The sequence below is a fragment of the Pyxicephalus adspersus genome, chromosome 4 (genome assembly GCF_032062135.1).
Source record: "Pyxicephalus adspersus chromosome 4, UCB_Pads_2.0, whole genome shotgun sequence".
In the NCBI taxonomy this organism is placed as follows: Eukaryota; Metazoa; Chordata; class Amphibia; order Anura; family Pyxicephalidae; genus Pyxicephalus; species Pyxicephalus adspersus.
Window position 1 is genome coordinate 11272823 of NC_092861.1, and position 7654 is coordinate 11280476.

The 7654-nt window shown below is 35.6% G+C and overlaps 1 pseudogene; it reads left to right on the forward strand.

Annotated features, from left to right (window-relative positions):
• Positions 1–31: 31 nt before the first annotated feature.
• Positions 32–7654, forward strand: part of LOC140328075 (cytochrome P450 2K1-like) — a 14063-nt pseudogene continuing 6440 nt past the window's right edge.

Below are 7654 nucleotides of genomic sequence, written 5' to 3' on the forward strand. Positions count from 1 at the left end.
CTTTTCAGAGGGCGGAGCAGAGTGTGACGTGCTGGTAAAGACAAGTACAACCTGTTTGGACAGACTGCACTTTACACATTCATCCAGCACATTATGAAACAAACAACTTACCTTTACATCACAGGAGAAAGAAGCATTTAATACAGACACTGCACAAAGTAGGTAGCTGTTGCACTAACTTGAAAATATTTGTATACACAAATATGCAGAAAATGTTGGAGGTTTAAAGATCTTTTGCTAAATTTTTTTTCTTAGCTGGGTTAAATTTATATATAATATATATGTACTTGATAAATTATTTGTATTTCTGTCCATCCTGTCCTGATTTACACAACAAAGCCCTATTTAGCGGGACATTGCTGATTTGTAAATGCTGTAGTTAAGTTACATTTACGGTTGTTCCTTCACAAATCTTTAAACAGTGAATGGGATAACACACAGAGCTCCTGGTTAGCACTTCCACAGCACTGCTTTACAGAGACTGATACCATGTCAAAATCAAGTACTTTAAGTGATTGCTTTATATGATGTCTAACAAATAGATGCATTTATTAGTGTATATTTATCTCTTTCAAATGTAGGTTAAAATAGAAGGGCTAATCAGATTTGTTCCTTGTTTGTAAAGTTTTTTTAAACAGTTTTTGTGTTTTAAAACTTTAATTTTACTTCACTTGGATAATAATATTTAATACATGACAAAGGATTTCCCCTGCATGATGGGTTAACTAAAGAGATGATTCAATAACACACAATATCAGAGAGAAAATGGAAAATAATTACCCCTATGGGACTTTTTTAGGCGCCTTCAAGAAATGGTAATCTCAAAACCACTTTCTACTAAAATCTTAACTTTATTTACATATTTTGTTTAAAATCATAAAAGCAATTTCAAAACAGTAAGATCACTTTGTGATACATGAAGAAACACTTAAAATCCCTTTTCTCTCTGGTACATAACTACTCTGGGACTGGCGCCATTTATGCATTCCAATAGTGTCCAATATTTTTGTTCATAAAGCACAATAAATGACCTTTCAGACTAATCTCTCTAATTAGAGCCATTATCAATGAGTGACTGTATATGTATAGTCAGATGATAATCGGAGTGGAGGAGTAAAACTCTGTTTTGGAGGTTTTTGCTGTTAATGTCAATCCGGGGTGATTCCTAGAGATGTTCTGGAATTCCTAGGCAATTGTCACTGGAATGGGTTTCTCCACTGGAGGATTTCCTTTCTTTTTGATATGGTGACAGTGGTCGGTGGTCACCAGGACAAAGGATCTCCCCAGTGGGGGCACAGATAGTAATAAAAACATGGTAGAGCGGTTCTAAATCTTCTCCACCTAAAACTGATGTACAACACCACTGTGGATTCTCTTTTGGTGGGTGCACATTATTGTGGAGTGCCACCACATGTTTTACTAATGAGCATGGTAGCATAGGCGGATCTTCATGGCACTGTACCATAATGCACAGTAAGTTACTGTTTTTTTTTTTTTTTGCACTGCTATGCTGCTAGGCAGCCTAGAACTATTGGCTGCCTTAATGCAACACATAGCAGTGCTTGGCACAATGCACAGTAATAGTGTTTGTGTTGGGATTCTATATAACAGAAAAAACACAATCACTGTGCAGCAATACAAAACATAGAGTACAACCTGACTATGCAAGGAGCAAACATGGCTGTTTTCATGTATATACAAAGTGTAACTGAACCTTGTTCTCCAGATATAAAGAATATGAAGACACCTCTATTCTATAATATATCATTACTTACAGTGTTCAAATGCAAGTAGTGTAAGAGAACACACTTTCTCAGTGGAGAGAATACACTTTTAGAAGTGAAGCTGGGTGATCCAGAAAACATGAAATGGATTTTTAAAAATCATTTGTTATTTGCTAGCAAACATTTTAAATCCTGGACCAGATCCATTCCAGGTTTGTTGTATCACCCAGATTCACTGATGAAAGTGTATTCTCTCCAGCCATGGAGAGCTTTCATAAATCAGGGCCATGCTCGGTATCAGTCTTTTAAATCTATGTTCAGAATGTTATCTGTGCTCCATACATAAAGAAAGGAGGTAGGAGAAAGCAGAGCAAAAGACAGATCAGCTCATGTCTGTACTGCTTCTTTCACTGTCCAATCACAGGGTGTAGGTTAAGAACAGTGAAAAACATCAGGTCCCCTCCACTGCTAGTCAGAAAAAATAAATAAAATGAACATACATTATTTAAGTATGGACTATGTCTGACAGACTTTTTTAGTGTAGCATTATCAAAGCCATGAGAATAATTTTTAAACTACTAGAATGTGAAGAACAGAGAACCACATAAAACTATAAGCTTTTGCAAAAGAAAGGTAAATAACTTTATCTGGTGAATATTTAATAAGTTTGGTGTAGTTATATTGCAGATTTTTATTGTTTTTTTAGAACAGTTTTATCATTTTTTATTGCAGTCACAAACTTTTCACATCATATTATTACACATATTAAAATTATTCATATTGAAGAAGAACTCCAACCAAATATATACTATTCAGTCTTCTGCATTGCAGTAACATGCACTGCCGAGTTACAGAGCCATTTCATTTGAATGGCTACCTAATGCACTGTGTTCTAGCACATCACAGAGGTGGATTGCAGTATTGTATTAAAAAAAGGGTTACAGAATTTGCCTTTTATGGCGGGATAGCATGCTTTTGTAGCATGCTTTCAGTGGGCTGCCTTAATGCATTTAACGTGCAAAATGCACTACAAAGAACTGAAGGAGAGTTAAAACATAAAATATCAAAACTAGCTTTTCTTTTTGACCTGATGGCATCTAAAGAAGGGCATGTTTGCTCTTGGACAGGATCCATTTTTTGGGGATGGGGCTTGGACGGGGTAGGACGGGGCTTGGATTGATCATGGGTGGGTTTTTTCCAAACATTTGGATATATCCAGGATATATTAGCATTTACAAGAGTAACAAACCTTTTTGTAGCACTAACTAAAAAGCTTTTCCTGTCCTAGATACTACCAAAGAGATGTTTTCCTTTGACCCTGTGACGGTCCTTGTGTCCGTCGTTGTCATCCTTTTCTTGGCCAATGTCTTCAACAACCAGAAGAAAGACAAAAGCAAAAACCTCCCTCCAGGACCCAGACCTTTACCCCTCATTGGAAGTATTCACCTAATTGACCTCAAGAAACCTCATATATCCTTTATGGAGGTAATGTATTACTTTTTCTTGATGTCTCAGTCTTTCTTGACTGGCAGTGTCCAGGGCCAAGCCTTGAAATCAGAGTCAGGTCCCAGTATTAGATTTCAATTAAATCACATAGGGGCACAAATGGGGCTTTTCTGGCTAATATCATATTTGGTGTTATGTTTTCTTAGGCCAGACTTTTACACAATTTCTATGTAGTACAATTTCACTACAAAGAAGAAGCAAGGAACATCAAGTCAACATTGTGTTTTATATTCAGGAAACATTACAATTATGCTAAATCCATGACTTTAAATGTATGTCGAAGCATACTAAGTAATTAGATATTTAGCACATCTATACTATACATGCAGACTACCCAAAAATTGTCTTCTTAAAAATGCTGCAAATTTGAAGTAATAATTGTTGATCTGCCAAATGAAAAAAAAACATTCTATGCCAATTTTCTCCTTACTTCTCCTACTATTTTTTTTCAGGCAGAAATTCCAGCGGAGTTAGTTTAGGGGGTTGAGTATATTTTAAATATAAATTAAAGATAAATTATGATGAAGCTCTAAAAAAGGTCTCAAAGCCTGAAATCATGTAGCTTTGGGGTTTACTAATTATCTTTGTATTTTAGTTTATTCAGTTTCTTGTTTTTGGATGTTCTTGCAGATATCTGAGAAGTATGGTCCAGTATACACCATCCAATTAGGAATGTCAAAGATGGTTATCCTGTGCGGATACGATGCTGTAAAAGAAGCTCTAATCAACCAGGCAGATGAGTTTGCCGACAGGCCAAAAACACCCTTGTTTTACAAAATCCAAAAAGATCATGGTAAGTTTTACTCGATTTCTTAAAAAAACAATTTGTTTCACAGCCCTTTTTTCTATAGCATTGTAAAACTGTTACCGTAATTTATTGTATTAGGCAGAGTACTTTGTAACTCACAGGTCAGTGAATGATGTACTGTGAAGAAAAAAACAGAACTTCATTGTCACTGACCTGTGCATGATGAAAGAAGTGATCATATGGTGAAGTGAGCATAAACCCATCTACATTTAAGAAAAGGAATTGTGTCCAGGTTTGGTTTATGAAGTTCATCACAAATTTTTTAAAGTTCCCTGAACCCAATGTGGTGTGCAACCCATTTGAAGTTAATGAGGAAAGAGTCTTCAGCTTAAAAGGTTGAATTTGTTAAAGTTATTTTGTCTTAGGGCTCCATTTGAAGAACAGTGAGAGTGATCTCTGGTGAAGAATAAATCACTGCTATTGAGAAGATATGGACTTGGATGTTTCTCCACTGATTTATTTTCACTGATTTATTCACATACCTCTTGAATGTTCTTCAATGCATACAAAATTATTGTTCTGTTATGTGGATGTTTCTTCATCGCTAGGTTTTTAGAAAACATTCCATGCAGTCATGTTTATATAATAAATACAGTATTGAAATGCATCATTTAGGAACATGCAATCTTTAGAAAAAAATAAAAGGAACATTGGAACCAGTTGTCACTGGTCAAAAAGAGGAGTAAATCTCTTTAGCTGAGACACAGACATATGTAAAAAGGGTCCAAACTCCTAATACAATAGCAGTAATTAAATAATAAAAAAACAAAATCTTTTGTCTTTATGTACACTTATTAACTTGCTTTGTTAGTGTTGTTGTTTGGATATAGCCCATTTGCAAAATTGGACTTAACATCCAACATTCAGTCTGGTTGAATGCTGTGATTTGAATGATGTTTTTCTCTATCATCTAACTATATGTATGTAGACAAATTCTAACATTTAAAATTATATCAGGTATCGTCTTTTCCAATGGCGAAAACTGGAAGGCAATGAGAGGATTTGCACTATCAACTCTACGGGATTATGGAATGGGGAAGAAAGGTATAGAAGACAAGATTAACGAGGAAGCAGAATGCTTAGTGCAGACATTTAGATCCTATGAAGGTAAGATGGCATTCATGGGTCCCTCTCATTTTACCACTTAAACATTGTATTTTCACAATATATTCTATTCCATATTGTAATTTTATATTTTTTACAACCTGGATTTTTATTTACAGATTTTTAGTTCCTCCACAAACTTCAAACGGTTCTGCGAAATTTTGGCGAACCGATTTCGTGAAACCATCAGAAGAAGAAATTAAAACAGGAGGATTCCCAGAGCTGCATTCAGCTCTGGGAATCCTCCTGTTTGCGATCCCCGGGGCACTAGAGGTTAATAAACCTCTAGTGCCCGGGGATCGCAGAGGATTTCCAGGGCTGTATGATGCAGCCCTTGAAATCGTCTTGTTTGACGAGAGCTCGACCTCTCGGCGAATCAGAAGGCCGTTCTCGCTTACATTTTCAGTAAGCGAGAAATGCCTAATTCGCCGTGAGATCGAACTTAATATTCTTGCTCGCTCATCCCTAGTAACCACTTAAAATGATATTTGGTAGCTCCTGAAATTTTTGGATAGTAGACAGGAAAGAAATGTCTCTGAACTGATAGGTTCAAGGATTAGATAATATAAAATTTTCCATCATAGTATTTCTGTATTAATAAATTAACCACCCAGTAAATGAACAGAACAAAAAGGGTCCAAAACCTGACTCATTTCACCAAATTAAGCTTCTTCATAGGTAGATGAGACAGAACAGTGCACACATTCTATGAATGTTCAGTAGGGAAATTCACCCAAAGCTGAAGTTGGTATCAGGAGCAGCCTGGTTACTAGTTTCAAAGATGGGTTCCCAGAAGAAACCTCTTAATTCAGGGTAGCCACGTGTTAAACAGTGGAATGGAGTCCATTATTCAGGGTAAAGATCAGCAGCAGGGGCTACTTTAACATCCCAATACCGTAATACTATGATGGAAAATCCTATGTAAAGTGGTAATGGAAAACACTTTTGTAGCATCTTTCTAACATGTCTTTTATTTAACTCATGTCTGTAAAATCCCTAAAAAAGCCTACCTCTATTCTCTTTATTCTCTTAACCTATCAGTCAATTTTTTATATATATATAAAAAGAGAAGATCATATGAGGGTCATTATTGAAAAATTTTCAGTAACTTTTTGCTACATTATATAATTTGTAGGCTCATTGATCATACTTGTGTTACTCAGTGTTTACACACCTCTCTTTTTCAGTTTCTCCTTTGTAGGGAATATTTGTTCCAACATTTTTTGTTACATTCCCACCCTCATGTCTCATTCACCATTTTTCTCTTTTTCAAACTTTTCTTTTTTTGTATATACCCCTGTGCCCATAGTTCTGCAGGTACTTTTTCTAAAGTCATCTATATGAGAAATGTGCAGCATAAAATGTATGCTCATTCTATATGCTATATTTTTATTAGTAATATGTACTTATGTAAATAATGTATCATGTAATATATGTATCACTAATATGTGACACTAATTTAATATGTATCACTTTAAGGGAAACCTTTTGACAATCGGATCATTCTCAACGCTGCCGTGGCCAATATTATAGTTTCCATGCTGCTAAATAACAGGTTCGAGTATGATGATCCCACGTTAATAAGACTCATGAACTTTGTAACAGAAAATATAAAACTCATGGGGACACCTATGGCCAGGGTAAGCTTTTATCCTAATTAGAGATATGTATTTTGCTGATAAAAAAAAAATATATTTTAGTATATACTTGTGTTTGGTTTTCACAAGGGTTTGAGATATATAAACATATCTTCATATATATATATATATATATATATACCTTATATCTATACCTTTTTTGGTTGGATTATTTCATCAGATACATAATCTTTACATATTTTAAGAAATGATGGTGAAGTTTGCAGTGCAGTTACGACTTCACACCCTACTTGTACCATCTCACCCATTGCTGCCCATAGCGGTCAAAGAGAACTGGCTGTTGCCCACTGTATAATGTTCTTTATTAGCCAGTGGAGCAGCATGGGCAGTCAAGCAGCTGGCAAGGTGTCAGCTTTGGGAGCTAAATGAGAATATCTGCCTGCTGCCACTGTGACAGAGGGAAGAAATTATTTAAATACTATTTTGTTTACAATGAACACATACAGTTGAAAAATAAATATGTGGAAAAAAAAGAAACTTGGTATTTTTTTTAACATACTTTACATACTGTATTTTTCAGCTCTACAACATGTTTCCTACATTGATAGATCCTCTACCAGGAGCCCACAACAAAATTGCTGAAAACACAAAACAATTGCATGAATTTATGAGAGAAACATTCACTAAGCAGAGGAAAGATCTGGATGTTAATTATCAGAGAAACATTATTGATGCTTTCCTGGCAAAACAGCAAGAGGTAAGGATTACCGAGTGCAGAGATGGGGACGTTATCCAGTCCCTGTACAAAGCATTGGTCAGACCAGTTCACAAAAAGGACATTGTGGAATTGGAGAGAGTGCAGAGAAGGGCAACTAAACTAATAAAAGGAATGGAGGAGCTCAGCTATGAGGAGA